The sequence below is a fragment of the Heterocephalus glaber genome, unplaced genomic scaffold (genome assembly GCF_053883595.1).
Source record: "Heterocephalus glaber isolate CG9 unplaced genomic scaffold, H.glaber_assembly_v1.0 deba00001481, whole genome shotgun sequence".
Lineage (NCBI taxonomy): Eukaryota > Metazoa > Chordata > Mammalia > Rodentia > Bathyergidae > Heterocephalus > Heterocephalus glaber.
This window is the reverse complement of record NW_028258317.1, coordinates 26,017,390-26,044,387: the sequence shown is the minus strand read 5'-3', so window position 1 is coordinate 26,044,387 and position 26,998 is coordinate 26,017,390.

The window sequence follows — 26,998 nt, the reverse complement described above, 5'->3', positions numbered from 1 at the left end:
TACTCTGTCCATAGCTGCCATATTCTGGAAGCACCTCCACTTATATCTCATTTAAACAATTGATTCCTCAATAGGAAGGAAAGGGGCGGTGGAGAGAGAGAGAGTTTCTGAGCCTATTTACATCTTCCTGATTATAACTTTCTGTGAATTGAGAGACTGGAACCTTCCCTCTCCACTCTGCCAAGTCAATCCTTAATACGACAGACCCAATATCTTCCTAAATGAGACACTGACCCATCCTTAACATAACCATTATATGGCAGTGGAGAAAGAAAAGAAGACTGATAAGGACAAAAAGAAAGGGAGGAACAAAGAAGAAGGTTTAGTACTAACAAATTGTTTCTATTATTCTCAGAGTTGTGTGATATATAATATTTAGTTTAATTTCAACAACTTGTGAATCCAATGTAATTTACTCCTCATAACAACTCTGCATGCTGCTTTTGCTTTGATTTCCATAAATAAACTGGGAGATTAGAAAATTTAAGAAATGTGATAAAGATCAAAACTCAGAGTCAAAAGGGCAATTTGAATTTAAGATGCTCTGTCTTGACAATCTGAGTCTTTTATACTGAAAAAGAAAGGGCCAGGGATTTAGCTCAGTGGTTCTGCTGCCTGCCTCACAAGTGCAGGGACCCAAGTTCGATCCCTGGTACCATAAAAAAAAAAGAAAGAAAGAAAAAAAGAAAAAGAAAGAGGTATTGTACCTGAGAACAACCTTCCTTTTGTTGGAAGTGCCAGTGTCCTCAAAAGACAAGACATAAAAACATATGTGTACTTGAATCCATAGGAAGACATGTCAGACTATTTAAAATATTCATTTTGATAATCTCTATGAAGGTGAATGAAGAAAGGAGCTAAAGAAGAATGTTCACATTTTACCTATATGTTTTTATGTTATTTGAATGTTTTGTTTGATAATGTATTAATGTATTACTCTACTAACTTAAAGACTAAAAAGAAAATAGAATTTTGTGTTTATAAGAACACATAGCTTTACATTAGTCTGGCCAAGAAATGTCAAGATTTTAAAAAAAATTTTCTTAACAGTAAGCTACCAGGCTTCCATTGCTGCATTCAACTTTATTATTAATCTGCTTAGCTAAATCCTGCCCTAAAGTCTTAATAGTGCATGTGGATTATGGATGGATGGAATCCACTATTTTCATTCACAAATATTAAGCACCTAAGACTCTAGCCTCTTATTATCTCTTATCACCATACTGGCAATTCCTAGTACATATTGTATATGTATATAAGAGTGTAATGTATTATAATAGTAATCAAAATGTGTTTATCACATTTTAGTACAGATAAGCCTTTCTGTATAAACTTTACAATATTCTGTAATATTTTAGCCATCAGAGGAAAAAACACCATTCAACAAAATTAACTATTTTCCTCAAAATTATTGAGCTAGTAAACAACACAACTGCATCTTGCATTTAGTTCCTTGGACTCAGAATTTCATATTGTGTCACACACCCCACCCCACCCAGTACTGGGGATTGAACCCAGGCCCTTAACACTGAATGTTCACCCTTTTTATTTTGCCACATCACTAAACTGCCCTGGCTGGGCTTGAATATTTTTTCCATGTCCCTCAGACTCCCAAAGTGGTAGGATTACAGGTGTGTGCAACCATGCCTAGCTAAGAATTTCATAGAGAGACACAATCATTAAGTTCCTAAAGTTCCCTCAAGTTAAAGTCAAAATACATTAGTTATTCACATTATCAAAAAGCTGACCTGATAAGGACACATAACAATCAGCTTGTGGTTGTCTTAGTCAATGATCATACTTAGCAACTGGAATGAAAATCTGACATGGGGAAAGGAATCTATAAATACTGTCTTCCTGAAAAAAATTCAAATCCAAAATTAAACTAATTTGGGCTGATAATTACTTTTCATATCTCAACTATCTTTACCTATGCTAAAGGATTAGGGATTTACTTTCAGAGTCCATGCAAATGTAAGAGAAAGCACACTTTTTAAAACTGCATCTATAACTTGCAAATGGTTATTTGGCACCTTCAGTTGAACCAAGTAGCCAAAACATATGTTTTTATAGCTCCTCTCTCCTCCATCTGAAAACCCATTAAAAGGAATATAGAAAGTATAAGCAAACCAGGACAAAACAAAACCACACTAGAAAATTCAAGGAAAATTATTTTAACAAATAACAGACATCAACAAAACTAGAAAGATGATAACAAGCAGAGAAAGTTAAAAATCTAATAATTGGAAAACAGATTCATGACACACAGAAAGCCTGAGAATATGTGTCCCAATATATTTGAAAGACAGGCAAGTTTTAACTTGAATGGAGCAGAGGGAAGGTTATTAAAGCACCCACAATCCCTAGTGAACCAGACTCTAGGATCTTCTCTGGAGGAATTAAATGATTTAGGAAAAAGACATACAGCTATTGACATTTAGGGTTTCTATGGTAACATACCTCATGCTTGCCTATTAGCCTACAGTGAGTCCCACATCAACAATCCTTTCCCATACATATCAAGCATTCTGTCAACTATTTAGTAGTTTACTTTACATATGAATTAAGATCCAAACAGTCTCAGATATCTGAGTAAAAGTTTCAATATTGAAGACAACGACTACAACAGCTAAATAGAAAAAGAATTCTGAAGAAACAGTAACAACACAGAAAACGAAATGGGAAAACTATAATTAATATATTTGAAGAGATTAGAGATTAAAAGTTATCAACATTTTCAAAGGTTCAGAAAATTGTATCCAAATTAGATTTCCAGTCAACTATCAATCAAGAATAAGGTCAACTAAACATATTTTCAGATATGTGATGTTTTCAAAATGACCTCTTTGAAAATTACTTGATTATAGAAGAATATCCTGGGGAAGAATACATGAAATGCAGAAGAAGGGAAACAAACATAATGTAGAAAGACAAAAATTTCTAGGGTGTTGAAAATGGAAGGCCAGGATAGTAATTAGTCCTTAGGTATAGAGATTCCTAAATGGGAATAGGAAAAAGAGGTTCAAGAGAAAAAAAAAATGGAACTGGTATATTATTTGATGTCTTTGACCATATTTGTTTGGATTTTTCATTCTTACTTGATGTTTGAAGGAAGAATTAGTGATAGGTATACATGAAATTAAAAAAATAGGGAGCCAAGATAATAATGTTATATCAACATAAAAATTGCTTTATAAAATGGGTTAGCTGAAGATAATGCCTACATTTTAAAATGCAAGAAAAATTATCAACATAGAAATCAGAAGAAAAATAACAGATGAAACTTTGAAGTAACTAAAGAAGATATTGATAGTCTCTTAGGAAAAAGGTTGATGTGTGGGGAATATATTTCAGAGAACTACTTGGCTTTTGGACATGCCTTGTAGGAGTACTTAATTTTTCTTAACCATATATACATGTCATTTTAGTAAAAAAAGTTAATTTATAAAACCTCAAACATCTTTTTTTGTGGCCACATTTTCCTAGGTCTTTGAATAGCTAACAATTTTTCATTATTGAATGGTTCATTTTAATATATCTAGTAATAATTTGTTTAAAATGTGAAAAATCTAGTATAAATGACTCAAATGCCAAGACAATAGGGGAAAGCTTATACACAGTGAATATGCTATTGGTAGCAGTGAGACTCTAGAAATCATAGCATAAACTGTATAAAAATATACTATAGTTTCTTACCTGAATTTTGGCCTACAGGATTCATTTACTCAATATTTTTTAGTGTTGATCTATGTGCCAAGTTCCATGTTATGCCAGGAAGTACTAAAATGAGTAAGATTTTTTTTCAACCTTCAAAATGATATTTAAGATAGCTTGACTATGGTAATGGAATTAGTGAGGGATAAAATTCCAAGAAGAAATAAAATTCTTAAAGATGTATTTGCTGAAGAAGAAAGCTTGACTACAAATGTCAATTTTTGTTGATGTGTTTATTTTTAGTTTTTAGAAAAAAAATTTATTTTTGGTGTAATTTTGAATAGAACGGTTTTGTAAGCAACCCAACCATGTTGTAAACCCAAAGTTGGCATTTTAGGTCTTCCTTTTACTCTAAGAAGTGTACTATTTTCAATATTTCCCATGTGCCACCCTTTTCAGAGTAACATTTTGCCAGAAAAAGACATAGTTTTAATTGTGAAGATGAGATTATCCTCTTAGTTGCCAATATCATCATACAGGAAGATAATTCCTGAATATCTGTTTGATGCCACTCCTGTGCTGAGAGTTGCCAAATGTGTAATTCAGTTTTAAAGATGTCTTCGTCCGGTTCAAGGGGAGAGAGAGGATAGTAGCAAAACAAAGACCCACGAACTTCAGTTCTAAATAGTGTGTTGAATCTCATTGACCACAGGCCAACTCAAAGAATTCTGTTACCTAGGCCCTCCTGCCAGAAATCAGATCTACACTTTGGAATGAATAGCATCTGTCTTGGTAAAACAGGAATAGAGCCATGCTCTGCCCTGCTAGTCTTCAAAGAACTCAAAGTGAATATCTTACTTTAAAAATTTTAGAAATGTGAGGGTTGCATTCAAGAAGAGCACAGGATTGTTTTAGAAGAATCCATTATTCAGATAATAGATATTGTGCTGAGGCCAGACTAAAAGTAGTGACCTAACACGTTAGCCCTAATTACTACATAAGTATTTGAAAGGTAAAGATAGTCTACAAAAGAATTATTGTACCTCATAGTCAAACTAGCCCTACAAAAATTAGAGGGTTAAAACTTTTTTTCAACTGCTTCCAATTCACAGTCCCAGCAATATCCATATGAGATATGTAGTTACTTAAGCTGGTGAGATCTCTAATTTAATTCAAGGAAATTCCACCTCTCTACGTGTGTGGAAGGAACAGTTACTACAACATAATGCAGAGAGAAATGGGAGCCAAACTCTACCCTTCTACCCAAGGCAATTCCACTCAGAGAGGCAGGAGGTCACTGGCACAGGTGACCCCTATGTTCTGGACAAGAGACCAGTGTCAGAGGCAGGAATAAGAATTATCCAGTAACAACAAATCTGTATGACAGATAAGCAAAGATGCCCATAACCCAAAGATGGGCAATGCACCCATGCCAAAAGCCAATGGACTAGAAGCAAAGAGACAGACCTCCATCAACCAAAGAGGAGTCCTCACCCCTCAAGAAAGAGCACAAGCAAGAAAATATTAAAATCATTCAAGTCCACATGCCACGAATATGCAACCCCACTAGCTATAAAAGTAGGGTAAGTTTTCATCGATAGATGATTTCCCTGCCAACCAAACTAGAACTAGAAAACAGAAACATTTAAAGTTATATTCAAACAAATGGCAAAAAAAGAAGCACTGGAGTCAAAATAAAAGGGAAATCCCCAAAGAAAAGCAAACGATACTGAAACAAGTAAAGATTCTAATGTTAAATTTAAAAGTCTAACAAGCAATCAAAACAACCAATCTCCAGACTGGTCTCAGGGACTCAGTCTCAGTGATGCATTCTCTGCAAGTAGAAAAGGACTATGTGGTGCATATGAAAACGTGGAAAGAGCTTGGACTCAGATAATTAACAAAAAGGAAATTAGCACATCAAAATTGTTTTTCTTCTTTAAATCTTCTTTGGAACACCATCTATCTTGGTTACTTTCTCATTGCTGGGACAAAATACCCAAAACTTAAAAGTTAAAAGAAGAAAGGCTCATTTTACTTCACAGTTTGTAGAGGTTTCTGTCCATAGTTATCAGCTGCTTCCAAGGCAGGGCAGCATGACAGACGGGTGTGGCAGAGGAGAAACAGTCCATACCAGAGCAGGGATAAAGCAGTGAAACTGGCTTAGAGCAGGGATAAAGCAGTGAAACTGGCTTCCTTTTTTTTCCTTTTATATTCCACCCAGGCTACAAGCCTACTGATTGGTGCCACTCACTCCAAGGGTGGGGCTTCCCTCTACAGTAATTCCATCACTGGAAACCATGCTCAGCCAAACAGTGAACTGCTCCAGTTATTATATACCTATGATCACACACCCATGATCTAGCCACCTCACAAAAGCCCCACGCATGAGCACATGAGGCTTTAAAGGGGGGATATCTAGATATAAACCATAACACCATCAAAGGACAACCTGGGGAGAACAAGAAAGTAGCTTATTTTTTCCATACTTGTATCATTTGTGTTTTCATACCATCTGGTGTCGAGAAATAGCAAGGTTTTCTCCATTGTTCTTCATAGAAGTAGCAAAAGCTGTATACTTGGTACTATGACACTCACTCATAGCCTAGAAAATAGATTGGTGAAAGGGGAAGGATGAAAATTTCAAAAATTATTAACACATGATAATTAATAAGTTATATATTTTTAAGAAGCTATGTGAAAGTAAATTTAAGTGTAGATTCCTCCCCAAACAAACTCTTAATAGTTCTCAGAAAAGATGAAAAAAGAGCTAAACTATCTATCTGAAAATTGAGTAATAGTCAAACTAAAAATCACCCTAAATTTAATATTCAACTTTATTCAGAGCCACCTTGAACAGATCAAATAGGCGAATCTTAAAAACAAGTCCTCTACAGTAAACTTTAAAAAAAAAACTCATCATACAAAACCCAATTGATGCATCACGTAAGGCAAATAAATATAATTAGATATGTAGGGTCCTCAAAGGTCCTTTTTTGTCCTTAAAAACTAAGTAAATCAATTGACTTCCCATTTTACCCACTATGGGTCAGTCTGAACTCTCATGGAGTCCCTAGTTTTGTTGTAAGATTGAGATTGGTTGTTCTAACCATTTCTTTCTATAAATTTCTGCACTTAGTAGTTTCTGGGTACTTTCCCATTATCCTGCTTCTGTGTCTATTTTTCTCATTTTTACCCATTGCTATTTAAATTTGGCTATTGTCCCTCTTCTTCCATCAAATAATAAAGGCCAGTACATGTATGAACTTGTACTGAAGAGTTAAAAACACTAGCAGAGCACAGAATAGTAATCACTGTGAAAAGCCAAGGTCAGACAACACCGTCTGAACATTCCTTGGCCAGAACCACCACGGGATCATAGCCAAGAATGATTATTTGCCCTAAGTCTCAATGTATCATTTCTATTTTTCAAAGACATCCCCTTTTCTTCGCATGTCAAGGTCTTCTCTTCACAATGTTACTTTATTACACATGACATTAGCATTCAAAACCCTTCCCTACCTTAACCTCCAGATATATCTTTACAAATACTTTTGTAAAATAAGCCTTACAGTGTTTTACTAAATGAAATGGCTACCTACAAATCATATCTGCTCTTAGTACAACTAAGATCAAATAAAGCTTTGAAATGAGCTTTCCTTTACCTTGGGCCATATTAAATTCTTACTCAGAGTTTTCTCTCTCAACAATCAGGAATCATATTCTAAGCAACAGTTGATTTCTAGCTCTGAAAAGAGTAGTTCACAGTGTCAGTCTAGAAAGACCTCAAGTACTTGGGAAATATTTTGTAGCCACAGAATCCATAAAACAAAGGAGAAAAAGTATTAAGTTTTTCTTACTTTCCCTACTTATGGGGAGTGACAGGGACAGAAATAGAAATGTAAAAAAATAGAAGAGAAAAGCCATAAGAAAAATCCTAAAATCTTGAGAAGTTAGGAGATGTAATCATTGCAAGATTCATAGCAAATACATAGAATTTTAAGGGGAGAGACTGCACTCAGACACTGCACCAATAAAAGGCCATTTGGGTGGATTATTTCTGGAGTGGTAAAGGGGAGCAGGCAGGGGTCATTTGCAAGGACTTTTGCCTCATTGACTTTTGTTTCCTCCAGGGTCCTTTCTGGCTGATCTGTCATCTACAGTTCAGTAGGAGAGGAGTTATTTTCACTTTTTCCCTTTTTGTCTCATGGCTCTTGGCTCTTTCAGATAGTGTTTAGCTCAGACAACAGCTGGCTACTATCAGTTTTGTGTAGGGTTATGTGACACAGCATTTCAGTATTTATTTCAGAGGGTTTTTTTGAAAATACTTGTGTTTGGCTTACACCTCTGACTGTCCAGACCTCTGTGTTTACTCATTATAAAAAAGGAAAGAAAAAGACAAGAGGCTCTCTATGACAGTAAGAATACTCTTCAAAAGGCAGACTACAATGTTTAGGGAAAAGAAATCAAGATAATGGAAAGGCTAATGCAATCTGCACCTACCCTCTTTGGTGGTCTGATAAGGGTGTCTAAGTGAAATCATATCCACTTTTTCCTGCAGCTTGAGCCCCTCTGACCTGTGATTTGCTGACTCACTGGCCCTCCTCAAGAACTGTCAGTGGTAGATAATTTCTTCTAAGTGGTCTCTATAATACTCCTTTAGAAGTTGCCCTTTAGGTAATATCTTTCCTTTCTTCTAATCTGTCATTACCTCTCTGTCTATAGAAGCTTCTCAAATGAAAAACAAAGCAAAACAAAAAAGCCACTTTGAGATTGGAACCAAACATACAGGGGTTCAGATCATAATTCTGTCAATTCAACCAACTAGATGAACAGGTGATCTCTAAGTTTCTTTGCAGAGCCCCAATGTCTTCGTATTAAAAGCTTTCATTTATTTAGGCCTATCTGGCCTTTTCATCAGGGCACAGCAGACGTTACAGAAAAGAACATTTCTTAAAGGCAAAGAACTTAAAAAAATCAGATGAGAAAAAAATCGACTGCCCTCCATATGTATATCTGTGTTTTCAATATGCTGAATCACTATTTTCCATGATTCTAACTCGCAATAGCTTAACTATTCAAGAATTTCCGGGTCCAGTCTCTTCGCCAAAGGTCAGCAAAGGCTTGAAGAACTGGGGGATGTGAAATGATTCTTTCCTTTAACATCAGAGAGCCTGAGTTCAGTGCTCAGTTCTACCATTTGCTGGTTGAGTGATTTAAAGAGGTTTCTTGACCTCTCTGATTTTGATTCTTCTTCTATAAAAAATATGAGTTATGGTCACCTTTTTAAGACATCCTAGAAATTTAATGCAAACAATGTTGTGACTCCAGGCACAGAATAAATATTTAACAAATACTAGTTTTGTTATCTGAACCAATTGTAATTTCACAAGAATTACTGGTGGAGAAATTGAGCATCTTGTAAATGACCAACCTTTAAATTTTATATAACAATTTAAAACCTGCTTTTCTATCAAGGAATCAGAAGCAGTCAAAATGCACCCAAAAATGTGCAAAAGGAATGCCTGACAAAACCTGTACTGTTGTGAATTCTTACCTTATCCCATGGAAAGGTCTGTCCCAAGGGACCCTGGTAGGGTTGATGCAGCAGTGAACAAATTTGTGTAATATCATGGTCAGTGTGACTAGGATCCTCTCTTAGGCATTTTAAGTTTATTTTCTTAATTTCTTCCCTAGAGGTCAGGGACACCTGGGAGAAGATTTTTTTTCTTTGTTTTTTGCTGGGTTTTTTTAATTTTCACTAAAAAATGGCAACTGTGGTCAAAGCTACAGAATCAGAACTGAAAGAAAGAAATTGTTTCCTAGTGTCCTTTCAACTCTTCGCAGAGGACAAGTCTTCCAAACACTGGGAATTCATAAGTTTTCATTGTTTCACAAGCACACACTGCCCTCTGTTGGAAAAAATGGCATACTTCCACTTTGCTAGAAGCACAGAAAAGATCATTCTAAGGATTGGCTGCAGCATGTTAGTAAAACTGCGGGAAAATGGTAAATATCCTAAAAGGTTGAGGAGCACATTCTTTCCTAGTCAGATAAAAAAGAGAGAAATGAAACACAAAAAATCTGACAACCCAAAGCCTATCCCAGATGCAATCTTTGTGAGACGTTTTTTAAAGAAATACATTTTATTAAAACAATAAGCTTTAGTTTAAAACTTCTTGTTTGTAGTATCAACCCTTATTTTGATTGTTAAAACTTGATATGGCAGATCAAGGGTCACTTTGTACTTAGAAAAGAACTGTAAATATCCACTTGCCTCTTGACTTTGGAGGACTACAATGTTTCTAATTAGAGTGTACAGTCAAGGAACAAGGTTTATATTTTCTATAAAGTTATCTAATACTGCCACTCTAGTGCCTTAAATATTACAATTTTAAAATCAAAGTAAGCTCTTAATTCCTATTGGTGCTGTTACGCAAAACCAAATAGACCCAGAGATTCATTTCCATCCTCAGGCTCTTACCAACTTCAAGGAAAAGGTAAAAATACACACTTTTAACCACAAAGAAATAAATTGAAAACATCTAGCCAAACAGTAAAGGAACAATAGTAATATGTAAGCTAATGAGTGATGATCTTTGATCAGCAGACAAGATAAAAAATGAAATATAGTAGAAGGCATACAAATATTCTTCAGATCCTCAAAAAAGCTGATGTGAAATCTTGAATGGAAATACAAAAGAATGAATCTCTCTGGAGAACGAATTTTCAACCATGTTAAAAATCATTAGTGAGCAATCTGACTGTGGTCCTAGACTCAATTTTAAACTAAATTCACAGCATGCTTTTTATTATACTGTATATATAATGGTAATGTGGATGTCTCCTCAGTTTGTTCAATTGCTTTGACTCCAGGAGGAGCAAGCCAGACTTCCAAATTAGAGAATAGCCTTTAACAATGTGATGCATTTGTAGCCACTGAATTATAGCACCTTTTAGTAATTCCAAACAAAATAAATCCACCAGAAGGTCTTAACTAACAACTAGAATTGGGAATCTATTTACATAAAAAGAATATAATCTGATAATTCATCTTACAAACAGATCTTCATCTTACCAACAGATCTATAATAGCAGCACCTGCTTGACAGATAACTGGAGTATTCTAATAGATAGCAGCATTTCTTCCAGGAAGGCTCTGAACAAATTGACAAGTCAGACCCTATTCTTGAAAGCCTGCTTCAAGAAGAACAGAGGTAAATGGCTGGAAGTGGGCAGCCCATTCCCAAGATGAAGGAGACTTGAGCTCATTTGGGTGCACCAACATTATCCTTCCCAAATTAATTAATTGAATAAATAACTCCACCTCTATAATTATAATTGCTGGAACGAAAGGTACAGAGAAGTCAACAGTGGGCTTAAAAATATCTCCCTACATGGGAAATAGAGAAATGAGAAATGTTTCCAGTCTAAAATTTCCTAGCTTTGTCTTCTCAGACTATTTGGGTTTAACTGCTAAGCTTATATCAAACCAGGGATCTGTTTATTCCGGAACAGAAGGTAGTCATGCTTCTATCACCTTCATGAGGTTGCTCTCCCCAAAACCACTACAAGCACTTTGGGGTATTTCTCTCATAGCCACTGGTGACAGCTCAGATTTTTTCCAAAGTCAGCTCTGGGCCATGTTACTAATTAATCAACTCCAAGACTACTTTAGAGACAAGGCTGAGAATGTGGTGTGTATTGGATTACCCATTTTCAATTTTGTCCAGCTATATTATCCTTGTTACATGTCAGATAATCTGCTGTTAGCTCATATGACAATATTAAGGTAGAATGCATAACAAAACCAAACAGCACAGAGATCACAAAATTTAGATTACATCTCTCTTTTACTTTAAATTCCAAGGGAAAATCATAGTTTAAAAATCTAAGTCCATTTCCATGTTAAATCCTAAAGATGTTAAAGATAAAGAAAATTAAAATTCCAAATTCAATTATCATGCTTTTGGGAGTTAAAGCTTAAGACATAAACTTCTTAAGTTAAATTAGCACCTTCTTTTTTTTTTTTTTTTTGTACCAGGGATCAAACTCAGGACCAGGCAGGCAGGCACGGTGCCACTGAGCTAAATTCCCAGCCCTAAATTAGCATCTTCTTATGATACCCTCCGATACAAATTTTGCTTACTTGTGGCAAGAAGTTTCCAATGTCTGGATAGAAACACATTTTTTCAGCTGCCTTATATTGTTATTCACTGGAATGGATGTGGGTTCCTGGAAACATTGAATTGATTTAACTTTCAGACTCTCTTCTTTAAAATGTCTATGGAATTATCAGAACACAAAGGTTATTGTAGTAGGCTTTATAAACACCACATTTAGAAATCATAGCAATCCTCAAATCCCTTCCCCAAAAATTTCAAACTTATGTTCCAGAACTCAATACTTTTAGCAAAGATCACAGCAGAACCCAGTGGTATCTGAGTATGGGAGAGGACCAATGGTGAAAATTTTGATTGGCTTCATCTGGTTGTCAGTCCATAAATATGAGGTTTTCAGAATCCCTGGCCTGTGAACTTCACTCCAGAAATTGCTCTTTTAGGGATCAATTTTGATGTCATTTCATTTATAATATTGGGGAGAGAAGTTTGTCTGTATATCCTACCACTTCCCTGAGAGAAGCTGTTGTGGCTTGTATCTAGATGCTCCTCCAAAGCCTCAGGCAATCACAAGTGGGGGTTTTTGGAGGTGGCTGGACCTAGGTTTCGTGATGCTGGGATTAGAGATACACTGCCAGGATTAAGGATGTGAGTGCCACCAATTGTAAGAGTGGGTAACCGGGTAAGATATAAGGAACAGGAAGAGGGTCGTTGCTTGTTGCTTCCTGTTTGCTACTTTTTGCCTGCTTGCTCTGCAATTCCAATCTGCCATGCCATCCTGCCTTGGAGTCAGGGAAACTGAAACCTCTACAAACTGTGAGCCAAATAAACCTTTCCTCCTTTAACTTTGGGTTTCAGGTATTTTGTCTTAGCAATTAGATAAGTAACTAAGACAGACAGTCTTTCTAGTTTTAGAAAAACTAAAATAGAATTCCATTTGACCAGCTAGTCCCCTTCTAAGTATCTTCCCCAAAGAGAAAAACATCATACTGTAGTGATATATACATACCCATGTTTATAAAAACACAATTCATAATAGCTAAATCTTTGAAGCAGCCTATGTGTCCAAGAACAGATCAATGGATAAAGTCTTTGTAAAGTCTTTGTAAATAGGGAAGGGTGGACGAGTTGAAGGGAGGGCAGGGGAATGGGGAAAAAATAAGAACCAAGATATATCATGTAAAGGTACAAGTTCCCAATGATGAATGTCATCATATTGTATGCCTAAAATGTACCAATAAAATTAATCTTAAAAAAGAAGAAGAAAATGAAGTATTTATACACAATGGAATGCTACTGTGCTATAAAGAAGGACAAACTTGAGTCATTTGTAGGGCAATGGATAGACCTTGACACTGAAATGTTAAGTGAAATAAATCAGACACAAAAGCTTAAACACCAAATGGTTTCTCTTTTATGAGAAGCCCAAAATATAAATAAAAAGCAAAAATAAAAGATAATAGGAAGTAGGGAGATAGATCTATTGCAAAAGGAAAAGGAATCAAGAAATGGTAGAAGGGGAAAGGGAGAGAAGAAAAGGGAATGAAAAAGAAGATGTGATATGTACATGTACCAACTCCCCATGAGCAATGTAATTAATCATTATGTTCTGCAAACATGTACCAATAAAAATTTTTTAAATTTAGAACTGTACAACTGTGTCAGGCTTACCCACTAGATCTTATCATAACTGTTCTTATGGATTTTATTAAAAATTCTTAATTTCCATCTTCCATAATTGGAAATTGAGCACGGATTCTTTCTGGTGGTGCAGTGCTAGGCACTTATGTCAGCAGGCATGTTCAGAGCCGGTTTGTACTTTGGCTTTTTTTTTTACTTCCAGATGAGCTACCTGAGGAAGATTCCTCTGCTTTAGGCAACTAATCCAGACTCAATTTGAGGCCCTGTGTGGGAGGTGCCTCTTGAGATGTGAAAGCCACCTACATCCAAGCACGGTCCCTTCACTTTTCTCCTTCAGTCTGCATGTGGAATGGAATTTGAGGCAGCTCATTAAGGGCCTACGTCCTCAGGCCCTGTACTAACAATTTAAGTCTTAAAACCTCTTAGTATTAAGAGATCCCTGCAGAAGTCAGAAAGGAACCTTGTGCTTTCAAAACAGCAAGTATTGTTCTGGTCACTTAGAGTTGTAGCTCTACTCTGAAATCCTCTCTTGCATGTCTTTGCTTGTTTGACTGCGCAGAGAGATTGCACCTATATACTATAAACGAGCTCCTACCACTCCTATCCACAAAGGGGTCTACGTGCCACTGTCTCCTGGCATGGCTCTGTCTAGCCTTGGCCCAGTCTGTTTACGAACCACTCATGCGGGCTCCTTAAACACATGCACAGCCAAGTACTTTCATAATAGCTGCTTACTTCTAGTTAGTGCCAAGGTCAGATAACCATGCAACTGGTTTAAAGCCACATGCTCAGACCATAGCAGTTAAAAGCAAACAGTACAGCTATAAAGTTCCCCCTGGCCTAACATAAACCTCTGCAAGCTGCCAAGGTCACAGTAGCATGCCTAATTCAAGAGTCTTTTTGGATCAAATTTTGTTCCCCTAATTTAAAGTCCTTTATTTTTAGTTCTCCTTGTTCTGATCAGTACAACAAATGCTGAAGTCTCTAAGAGGTCTTCAGTAAATAGCGCACCTCTTGCTTGCCCCAGATTCTGAACAAATTGAGAAATAAAACTGGCCAGTCAAACTAGCTGGGTTTTTATTATTATTAATAAAGGCCAAGATGGAGTCTGTAATTTACCACGAGTGCCCAGCAGTGCTCCTACTACTGAGTCTCAGAGTTAGAGAGGTTCTAGCCATCTAGATACAGCCATGTTGGTTTCTCCTGCTTTCAAGGATAACCAATTTTTTTCTTCCCAGATGCACCAGTCATGTAATTTATTCCCTCTCTCCAGAAACAGAGAGAGTAAAGAAAAAGTAAAGAGGAGTATCTGTTTAGGGAAATTCCATTCTTATGAAAATCAGAAACCTCAAAAAAAGAAGTACTCTTGTAACAATACAATGGAAGAAAACTACTAGTTACTGATATGACTTTCTTAGCCATGAGTTTTCTACAAGAAAGATTCTTGGATCTTCAGTACTCAGTAATATGCTTGACATTTGTATATCTATTTATGGCTCACTTTTAAAGACTTATGGCAACATTAAAGTTTGGAAAATAATCGTCAAAGGCAACTAGAACTAAAGGAAAATGAGAATATGAAAATATGATCACCCTATAGAAAATATCAGTATATAAAAATATGACCTCCAAGATAGAAATATTTTGAGCCTCTCGCACTTGGATTAAAGAGGAAACAAATACCAAGACCCTTGCTATTCAGTGTGCTCAACTGGTATCATCTAGAAGCTAGTAGGTACAATCTTATCATGTACCTAAAAAAGGAGAAAGGCTGGAAATATTGAGAAAACAGCACATAGAACTATCTCAGTTTGTATATGTGAGTATTTAACATAAAACAAGAATGAGTAGTAGGCAAGAGCAAGAAATGGACAAAAGCCAAACTAAAAGAGAAATACAAGGGAAACTGAGATAAAAAAAAAAGAGAGAGAGACACTGAGAGTAAATAGGACCCATATTGACAGGGGGACTTTGTTCTCCACGGTACAGACTTTGGACTTGAGCTATTGGACAATGGAGAGCCATTGAGCATGTTACTTGCTGTTATTACAGATTTTCCTCCTCTATAACATAATAAAGTTGGATTTAGTATTCTGTATGTAGAACCATGTATCTCCAAATCAGGATATTTCTGAGTGAAAGAGAACACTGTTAAAATTATTTCAGGAGAACAACCAACAATATAGACTGTTCTTAGCAAACCAGGACTTAATGATCTTTACAAACCCTATGATCTTCTGCTCCATTTTCTGATGACCAGTGCTGTCGCTATACCACACTGTCCAAGAGGTCATCTTCTACTTGGCACAACGATGTAGTGACAGCCAGTCCAAAAAGTAACTCAATTTCCTTTCATTTAATAATTCCTCAGATGCATATTATAAGCCAGTAAAATTCAATAGCCCATAAAAATAGACAGCTTGATTTTATAAATACTCTCTTTTTAGTACAACTGCTCAATATTATCCCCCTTACCTCCATTTTACTAAAATGTAAGAATGGTTCTTAAAACAAATTTAATGCATGGATTTGTCTTAAGAATTTTTGAAAATGTGAAAATGCCTTGGAATAACAAAGCATAACAAATGGAAATTATTTCTTCATGACTGCTATTTGTAAATTGAGCTTATTTTATCTTGATTCATCCTAAGAGACTTTCCCTCAGTGTATTTTTGGTTCATTTAAACAAGAGGCCTACATCAGTCCTTCTTATAGTCTACCAGAACCTGACATGAGTGGAATTTTTAATACAATTTAAAATTGTGAATTTCAAATTAATTATTAAAAGTGAAATTACATATGAATAATAAACACGCTTAACAATTTCTATCAATGGTATTTCAATTCATTATGAAAAAAATTTTCCCAGTGTAATGTTAAATGACACAACAACCAGAATGCAAGACATGACTACATAAGGTATTGTTCAAACAATGTATATGAAATACAGAAAACATATATAATCTAAATAGTATATTTATATAACTATGCCAAAAATTAACAGTGATGACATCCTGAACAATTTTGTTTTTCTATTTTTACTTTTAGTATTATTAAATATATTCTATATTAGCAAAGAATTTTTCAAGTTTTAAATAAGAAGCTGGTACTTCTCAAAGTTTAATACGATACAGATCAACTTGTGAGCTTGTTAAAGTGCAGAATCTGACTTACGAGGGGTAGGAGATAAAAGTCTACATTTCTAAAATGCTCGCTGGTGATGCCAGTATTACCAAGGACCATGCTTTGAATGTCAAGGCCACAGAGCTCTACCTCTCCAACAGGCTTCACTCAGCATCCTTTGCAGTTTCACAAACACTGACATGTGGGTCCTGCTGCCAGAGGTTCCAGTTTAATTGGTTTGGGTTGCATATCAAGAATTTTAAAACTTCTTGGGTAATTCTAATATGGCACCCAATTTTGGGAACTACTACCACAGAAGTTGATATTTCAAAAATTCTGATCCTATTTCTATTCTTTTTTTTATTGTAGATGGTTCTTGCAATTGTTATGCTCTTTGCAATATTAGCATGTTAGCCTTTGTAGTATGGACCCTGAGATGTGCCTGCTTTTGCAACAATGATTGTGCTGAGTTCTCCAACAATAGAAGGACAACGCTGTCACTCAAAGCTCTACCCTCAAAGTGGCTTCTTTGAGTAAAATACTGGTGTGTTCTCTGGAAGCTGAACTCATATTACTTGTGAAAAACATGATATGTATCACAAATGTGAAGCATGCTTTCATATTTTCCATCTGATATACAGCTTTTACTTGTCTTAGACTCTCCAAATAGTATTTCTTTTCCTTATTGTGCTTCTAATTTTGAGCAGGCTACTTAATCTTTCTGGGGCTCATGAATGAAACAAAAGGACACCATCAAATGATCCCTATATTCTCTTTGGATTCTGAAGCTCTAAAATTTTCTCCTTCTTTTCCTCCCCGCCCCCCTTCTTTGTACTCCTCATTATCATTGACAGTCTCATCAAAATCATCACCTTAAATACTTTCCTAGTAGATCCCAGGTTGTCAAACTATAGGATATATCAAAATAATCAGCATAGATTACTGAATCCCAGATTCTGAACTCCATCCCCAGAGTTTCTGGTACAGTAGCTCTAGCATAGATAATTTATAGTTTCTGGTGATAATGATGACAGTGTGAACAATCTAGTCTATACTTTGAAAACCACTACTTAGTTTATATAAGCAAAATTAGAGTGCTTTGCAGTAAAGAGTAATTATCATGGTATGGAGGAAGAAATGGGTGCTTAACTCCTGAAACAATAAGTATGTGCTCAGGAAGCACATTGGTTAGGGGCATTAATAAATTTTACATGTAGGAATTTATAAAACTCTGCCTGACATACCTCATACATCAGTGAGTTTGGAAGAAAGAATATTTGTTTCTTGTTTCATGCAAGCAGCTTAACTACAGGAAGAGACTGCAGGGTTGCTGCCTTCCTCTCAACAAAAATAGGCTGCAAGGAAGCAGCATTCTCCTCATTTTGATGAACTACTCATTGCAAAGCAAGCTGGAGCTGAAGAAAGCATAAGCAAAATATGTATAAACCAAATCAATCCAATAGCACTATATGTTAACTTAAAAAAAAACCTGCTCAGACTCTATAGACATGAATTACCTTCAGAAAATAAGAGTGATGTCCAAGATTTGGCACTTTCACCCACAATGTGTATTTTTCAGAACATGTATACAAAGTTTCCTGACCCTAAAATTTTCCAAGTAAGAACATTATGATGAAATTTTTCATTTCTAAATTTTACCTTTTTTATGTAGATAGCAAAGCTAAAGGCAACTATATATATTGGTAGGTACTAGGAAATCTATAACCTTAATTTCCTTTACAGCACACAGCATTGAGAAGAAATTTTAAGTATCAATAAGTCACCATTCCTTTGAAATTATTCTTCTGTGTTAGCCTGAAGAATAGAATATATTTGTAAACATATATACACATATGTATATAACTTACACACATACACACATAGATATATGCATGAGGTAGAAATATTCATGTCATGCATATATATCATCCTTTGAAGAAACTTTTTAAAGGCTAAAAGTGAAATAACAAATATCTTGCTTCTATTTCCGTTAGCACAATGTGTCTTTGCAAATTTCAAGGCTTTCCCAGGAACATGTAGGGAATGTAAGTCACACTGGGCGGTGCTGAGTCAGCATCAATCTGGAAACTACTGCTTTATTGGTGCAGGAACATTTTCTACACCATGCACGGTATTTTCCAAAACTATTTTAAGATCAATTAACATTCCTCATTAGGACATTCTAATCAACACTGTTTTTATCCATAGAAAATTATTTTTAAAATAGCCTGAAATCCTTGAAATGTAGTTTAGATAAAAGAAAAAATAAAATAGTGTGGAAATGGCTTGAGTCTTTTTTTATTATTTTTTAAAGGCAGGTATTAAAATGTTTGCCCTGAAGCTTTATCAAATGTTTTGGAGATTTTTTGTACCTCTGCTCAGTAGTTATAAATATGAGCACTCCATGCTGCTTCCACCATGGGCATTTTTTCAGCAACTTTATATGAAGAAGAGGGATTTTTTTTGAGTTTTGTTGTCATGGTAACCCTATATTCAGGTTGAAAAGCTTTATTGAATGTTTTGGGTATTTCTCCATCACAGCCTTCATTTAATAGATTTTGATGTTCAAATGTTTAAATATACTACTTCATCTCTGATAATGTTGTTTGGTGCTAAACACACACACAGTGTTTAGGTACCTATGGGAAAGAAAATTGTTAAATATGGCTTTTCTTTCTTTTCCCCTATTTCTCTTGTTATGTAAGATTCTTCTTTTGTGAAAAGCAAAGGAAGATATACAGATCACAGCTCAGATATAGGGAAAATAAATGACCTCTTATTTGTATTTCAAAATAGTCCTACAATGTATGAAAAGGCCATAATTTTTCTGTAGTATTTTCTTTATTTAAAAGCATAGAGATGCTACCAGGGTGAGGGGCAGTGAGGATCAGTGATCAATGAGTGACATGAGAAAAGTGAAAAGTATCAAAAAGATGTTCCTAATGGTTTGTCCTTTTTATAAATACTCCTTCAGTTGCCTAGAATTTCTGAAATACTCTTCTAGGGAATGTGTTTGTTCCATCAGGGGTAAATTAATTTCAAGGTAAAAAGAACATGGTTGTTAAGTATATTAAAATGTTACTGGGTTAGATAAAGAGTGTAATATGCTTTTATGCATTGTGATACCTTTGAAAGGTCAAATAGTAGTGCCCAATTGTTTTGCCCAGGAACTCCAGGGGTTCACCTACAATGCACACTTTGAGAAACACTGCTTTTGAACATATCTCTAGTGCTAGGATATAGTTCAGTGACAGTCTGTTTTCCTATCATGCACAAGGCCCTGGATTTCACACACACACACACACACACACACACACAGAGAACACACCAATCTCTAACATGTCTCTAATATGTTTCTGTTGTTTCCAATGTTGCCAGGATCAGAAAAAGATTCCTTCGTAGGCAGCAAAGTGATATTTCAATCCTATCGTGTCCTCCTTCATACATTTAAAGAGATAGGTATCTTAAAACGAGATGAGAGCTCAAGTGGGGGAAATGACAAGCCCCTTGGCAATGGGCCATCCGTACATGTACCCTCAGAAAACTGACAGCATCATTTAAAAAGGCTACCAAAGGGAACTCTGGGAAGGATAGAAGTGTGGACAAACTGACCCTGAAATCCTGCCCTGAAGGAGAGTGTGGAAGCCAATTTACTAACTATAGGCAGGAGGCATATGAGAGGGAAATGCAAAGCCCTCCCTCATGTGAATGCTGCTGTTTTCCCCATTCACACTTTTCAAACTGTAATTTAATTCTTTTATTATCCAGTATAGTAACTATAGCAATGGGTGTCTAGAGAATAATTTTCAATCAAATATAATTTTCTTTGAAAATTTGAAGAAAAAATGACTTCATACTCATACCTCTTGGACTGTAATACACAGAGACTTAATATTGCAGTTTAGTGCAAAATAATTCAAAATCATTACCTGCCTCATTTTACTATACAGAGTCTTAGACTTATTTTGTATTAAAACCCCTAATAAGTATAAGTTTATTGTGATAATAATGAGTATTATTTAATATTTATCATCACAACCAACTCTACAGTAGACTGTCTCTGCCCAGCAGGATTATTTTATAAATACAGCCCCAAACAAAAGCCATAAACAGGAGTGGTGGTGACTCATATCAGAGAAAACAGTTAGCATGTTTATTTATTCAAAATTTATAAGCAGTAGGGAATCTTTCTTATTTTCTCTTTCAGTGCCCAGGCAGCATGCTCCTTACCATAGTATGATATACCTCAAGCATTCCTCATTCAGTGGGAAAGTTGCCACAGGAAGAGGCAGAAAGGATGCTGTCGGTCTGACCATGGACACTGCATACCATAGCATGTTTGCTTTGTTCAGGGAAAAGGCCTCACCCATAGTAGGACCTATTCCGTAACTGAACTATTGCTAGGTGTTCCAAAGTCTAAAATCTGTCTGAGTCAATCCTTATTCTCTTACAGGACCAGTTGAATTAATAGAGTTGAATTAATAGAGGCTCATAAGTTGAATTAATAGAGTATACATACTCACATATTGTAGTATGCCCTTCTGTCTCTTCGTCTGATTGATTTCTCTATCACAGTAAATTAAGAAAGAGAAGTGCAGCGGTTCTTGGTGGTGAAAAAGATAGAACATCCTCACCAGACAGTGAATTTATTCCCCAAGTGCTCTGAGTATTAGATGCTAACGCATCAGCACTTTCTCCCACCCTGGAGAGTTTCCCTTAGCCCAGGCTATAGAAAGGGATGTGAAAACTTTTGCCCTATTTATGGTTGTGACCATGGCAGATATGAGAGAAACAAGAAGCTTGAGTAAGATAGAGAAGGTGTAGGGCTCTAGGCCAGAACATCCAGACTGACTGGCAACATCATGGCAATCTGGAAAGGAAAGCAACTAAGAACAACAATTCTGCTTGCTGTGTTGAATGATTGGTCTGTATGTGTCCACAGAAAGGTGCAGTGTTTAGGTAGATAGCAACAGTAGGTCTCTGAGCAAAAAATGGCCATCACAGTCAGTGACATAAGCCATCCATTGTAGATTTAAGGCTCTGGGTGCCATCCTGACTCATGCAATGTCTGCATGGCTAGTCTTCATTGTCCATCTGGCTTTAGCTTAAACCATATTACCAGGGGGTAAATTTATTACCAGATAATCATGTGTAAGGATAACGATCTTAGTTTTCCTGGAATGTCCTAGTTTTAGCACTGAAAGTTTTGTACCAGGGAAACCTTTTAATCTCGAGCAATTCAAATGATTTCTTTCTCACCTCCCTCTCTGTGACTAACTGATAGAAGTAGAACCCAAACCACCAGTGTTCCAGTATAATTCTTGCTCCTGAGTTCAGCTGACACGGTATTATTACTGAGATGGTATTATTACCTCCCCTGCCCTATCCTGCTCACCTTATCCTTTTTTTTCCTTAGTGTACTCTTTCCATGAACCATGTGCCCAAACCCTTGTTTGGGCTTGGGAGCCCTGACCTACCTATGATAGAAAGTTTATCAGTGCTAGGAAATTACTTCCAGGAAAACAGAAAAAGAGGAAAACATGTGAATTTTAATGTAAAACCTGCCCCAGTTACACAACCCCACAACATATACAACAATAGTCAAGCTGATAAAACTCTCTCTTTGTTTCTTCATCTGTTAAATGTGAATATAATATCTACCTTACAGGTTTTGTGATTATTTAAAAATAAGTAAACTTTTGTGTATAGAGTCAATGTTTCATGGATGATATATTTTGTCAAAATCTTCACAATTTATCAGAAGTTGTTTAGTTGAATGAATACTTAATAAATATTTCCTCCTTTAACTTACAACCCCTAGACAGACATTCTACTGTTATAAGAATCATTTACTGAAAAAAAATCCATTAGAAATCTGATTTTGGGTATACATTTGTATCTAAATATCTCACCAAAATACAGAAAAACTCCAATCTGATCAACATTTCTTTGACCATGAAATTTGATTTTATGTGTAAGTCAGACTTAGACTTTTAAAATATATCACGCTTTTTAGAGTAATTATATGTTATAGGAATAATGAACAGGTCAATTTTAGAGGTAAATAATATAATGATAATTATTATTAAATTAGCATAATAGCTTTTTTGTTATATGAAAATATATGAGCTCTGCCCTCCTAACAAATTTTTTAAATGGATGATATAGCATTGTTAATTATAGGCACAGTACTATATAGCAAACTTCTAGAATTTGCTCATTCTGGGTAACAAACTTTATACTTATTGAGCAGCAAATCTACATTTCCTCCTACCTAGCACCCCTGGCAACTGCCATTTTACTATCTGCTTCTATATGCTTGGCTATTTTAGGCACTTCATACAATTAGAATCGTGGAGTGTTTGTCCTTCTGTGGTTCGCTAATTTTACTTATCAGGTTTGTCCATGTTGCTACAGATGATAGAAAATCCTTCTTTTTCAAGGCCAAGTAATATTTCATTGTATGTATATAACACATTTTATTTATGTATTCATCTATTAACGAACATTTAGATTGTTGCTATAGTTAATTGTATCCATCATTGAACATATAAGTTGTTTATTGAATAATGCTTGAATAAGCACAGCGGTACTACTATCTTTGAAATCTTGATTTCCATTCTTTTTTACATACAGAAATGGAAATTCTGCATCTCATGACATTTTTGCTTTTAAATTTTTGAGGAATCTATTGGATTCTACCACAGAATCTTTTTATAGAGGTCTGAGGCAAGAGCTACAGCTAAAATAGAAGTTCTAAGGTAAGGTGAATTTTTTCAAAAAGTATTCAATAAAAAACTTACTTATCCTGTGGTTTTATGCCATATATAATAATTAGCATATCAATATTACCCAAAAAATTAACATTTAATTTGATTAAAGCCACAGAGGAAAAAAAAGAGTGTGTAGAAAAGAGATCACAGAGGAAAAAATCAAAATGTTACCACAAGACTTACTAGAAATTTCTCTTTAAAGATTATTATAATTGACCATCTTATAGTTAATTTAACTTGCATATGACCATTTCACATTTAGAAATTGATCCTTCCTTTTCACTTCTGACTTTTTGGAGTCTAATAATCACAATACATGCTGAGAATTGTTTCAAAATTGTTCATGAATTTATCTGCCACGACTGACTCTTACTGATCCCAACACCCAGAAAAAATCTCTTACAAACCACCCAACCCTTCTTCTCTCTATATAAAATAGCTGTCCACCCCTTAAGAATCTTTATTGAGGACAGAGTGAATATTTGGCATTCTGGTTTTACTGCTACTCCAATATGATTAATTGAAATATTAATTTTATCTAGAAACCATGAATTCAAACACCTTCAAAACCAGAAGAAGAATGTCTAGCTCTTATATGCAGAGTCCTGACTAGTTTTTTTAAATAAAGCTTAATTTATGGATCTATAAATGGCTAGTGAGCACCGTACTTTAATTGTGATTATGAAAAGGCCTTGGCATTGAACTAGCTTTGACAGCCTGTCACATGATACGGGCTTAAGAGAATAGGTATTTATATAGGCAGTGTCAATCACACAGAACAAGCCATTTCAACTGCCTGTCCCGATCAGGGCCAGCATCCAAAAGTACAGCAATTAGAATAAGGAGATAAAAAGCACTGAGGATTTTATGATGGAAGTCAATGGCCAGGGGAACCCAGAGAGACAGCACAAAATGTCACCTTCATGAAGACGGTTATTTTAATACCGATAAGACAAACTCAAGTCCTTTAAAATGGGGTCATGTAATTTGTTAAAATGGCAAAGAAAGAGCTAATTTAATAAAATCAGAGGTCTTACATAGTTCCCAAGGAATTTAGGGATTCAATCCTACATTTTATTATCATATATGATAAAAATAAAACCTCTTCTCTCAGAATCTAGCTACATAATATTATATACTGGCTACTATTTGATCTTAAAACATAATAATCATTAGATGCTGAGTGTACAAAATCACAATCCATTAATATATTCAGCAGAGTTAAGTAGTTTCAGTGCTGCCTTCCACTTTTATTTTTTCTTTTTCCAGTTTTTATTGAGGAGAAATGGGGTCATAGTTGGGATGGTATTATATTTATAATTAATCAGGAGGTATAAATTCACATCTTCAATTTATTACAACTGAAATCTTTTTTTTTTTTTTTTGGTATTGGGGATCGAACTCGAGACCTTGCACTTGTGAGGCAGGTGGCAAAACCATTGAGCTAAATCACTGTCCCGTACAACTGAAATCTTAAACAAGACTTCAACCCTGTTCTTTTACTGTAAAATATGACAATCACATTGAGTCACTGTGCAAATCATTATGTGAAGTATAAAAAACACAATCATTATTATTAAAATCTGTGTCTTCTATTGGTGTATAATCTAAAATGTAACAGCTACCAACAGTAATATTTAAGACCTCACACTTCCTGGAGTCTGGGAATCTGGGAGTGGCCTAGGTGCATGGACCTGATCAGCGTCTGTCACAGAAGCTACTATAGAGGTATTAGCTGGGGTTACAGTCAAGGCTCAGCTTGGACAACATGCTTCGAAGCTCACTTGTGCAGTTTTCAGGCTACAGAAGATCTACTTCGAATCTCAGCATCTCCTTTAACTACTGCTGGGGCTCAGCTAACTTGTTTCTGAGTTCACTCACTTGGGTCTCTATTCAGGATTGCCTCACGAAAAGGAAATTTGCTTCTCTCATATCCAGGAAGAGCAAGTAAGAGCACCCAAAGGAAAACTACTATCTTTTTACCACCTAATGTCAGAAGTAACATATCATCACTCTGACCCTATTCTATTTGTTAGAAGAATTCATTAAATTCAACCCACACTCAAAAGTAGATTACACAGGGTACAAAACCTGGAGGAAGAGCTCATTGGGGACCATCTTAGAGGCTGCTTAACACAAAATCTATCTACCAACTGAAGATATTTGACTGAAGTTACTACTCAATTCAGTCAAGAAGATGAAGCAAAAACAAGCATGATTACTTAGGTTTTTCCCATGATTTTTACTGGTTTGGATTATACAATTAATTCATTCCATTATTGTGATCGTTGACTGATTGTGTCAATTTGAGTACAAAACACCCAACTAAATTGAATCAGCATAGTTCTGGGTGTTGCTGAAAGGATTTACTGAATATAAAGACCCACCCACTGTGGGTGTGGTGACATCAACAGATAGGCTTGTCAACTGAATGTAATAAAAGAGAAATGAAGAAGGAAGACTCATTTCTGTTTCTTGAGCGGAGCTCTAGTCTTCACCTCCACCTTGGACATGGTCTTCTAGCCCCTGGTGCAGGCTCTTCAGCCTTCCTTCGACCCCATGGCCTCCTGATACAGACTCACATGGGACACTACAGTGAGCTCCAGACCTTCCAACGGATCCTTCAGATCTCCAGCATAAAGACGGATTTGCACTTTTCCACTTTTCCTGACTCTGTGGGCAGCCTTTGTAAGCTAATCTTGTAAATTCTTAATTATGTGTATATCTTTCATTAAATCTTTCTCTAGTAAGCACTGACTGACACAATTATTATCTATCTATATATATGCACTATATGTTAAACAATCAAAGGTTTAAAAACAAAGGATTTTTTTCTCCAGACTTTGTAATGTATATAAACTACCAGTTTATTAACTACTTTCTAAGCTTCAATTACCTATTTCACAGAGTATTCACAAGTAAGCCTGGCGTCCTGATGCTATGCTTTAAACTTTTCATCACTTTGCCTTTTCCTTGGCTAATTCTACCTGCAATTTGTATTCAGACAGTAAGTGAAAAAGTAAGTAGTTAAATCTAAAGCTTGTCCCTTCTTGTCAGTTTATGCAGAGAAGCTCTCTAGTTATCTAAGCTTTGATTAGGAACCAGGAAGAATTTACTCTTGTCCTTTCAGAGCAGACCTAGTCAGCTAGACCTCTGCCCACTATGTCACCACACAAGATACCTGGAATACAAGTTGAGTTTAATCATAGTGTCTAAGAGTTGGGAAAGTTAAAAACAAAAATCTAATTGAATCTCATTTTATAGTATAAAAACTGAGGCCCTCATATAAAAAATCAAGCAGAAATGCTAAAAATGGAAAAAAAATTACAAAGAAATGAAATATTTAAATATCAGACTTCAGCAAAGACAAAACGGTCAGTGAATTTGATGACATTTCAACAGCAATTATACAAATTAAAAAACAAAGTGGAAAAGGATGATTTTTAAAATGCACCTCCTCTGATAGCATGAAGACAATATCTCGAGGTGGAAACATCCATATCATCTCAATCCCTGAGAAAGAGGAGAAAGATAACACAACAGAAAAAAAAAAATTTGAAGAGATGATAACTAACAATTGTCCAGATTTTTTGAAACATAAGTAAGCCACAGAGCAAAAATATCATGAATGGCGAGCAAGATAAATAAGGATACAAATAAACACCCAAGCATACCTTAGGCAAAATG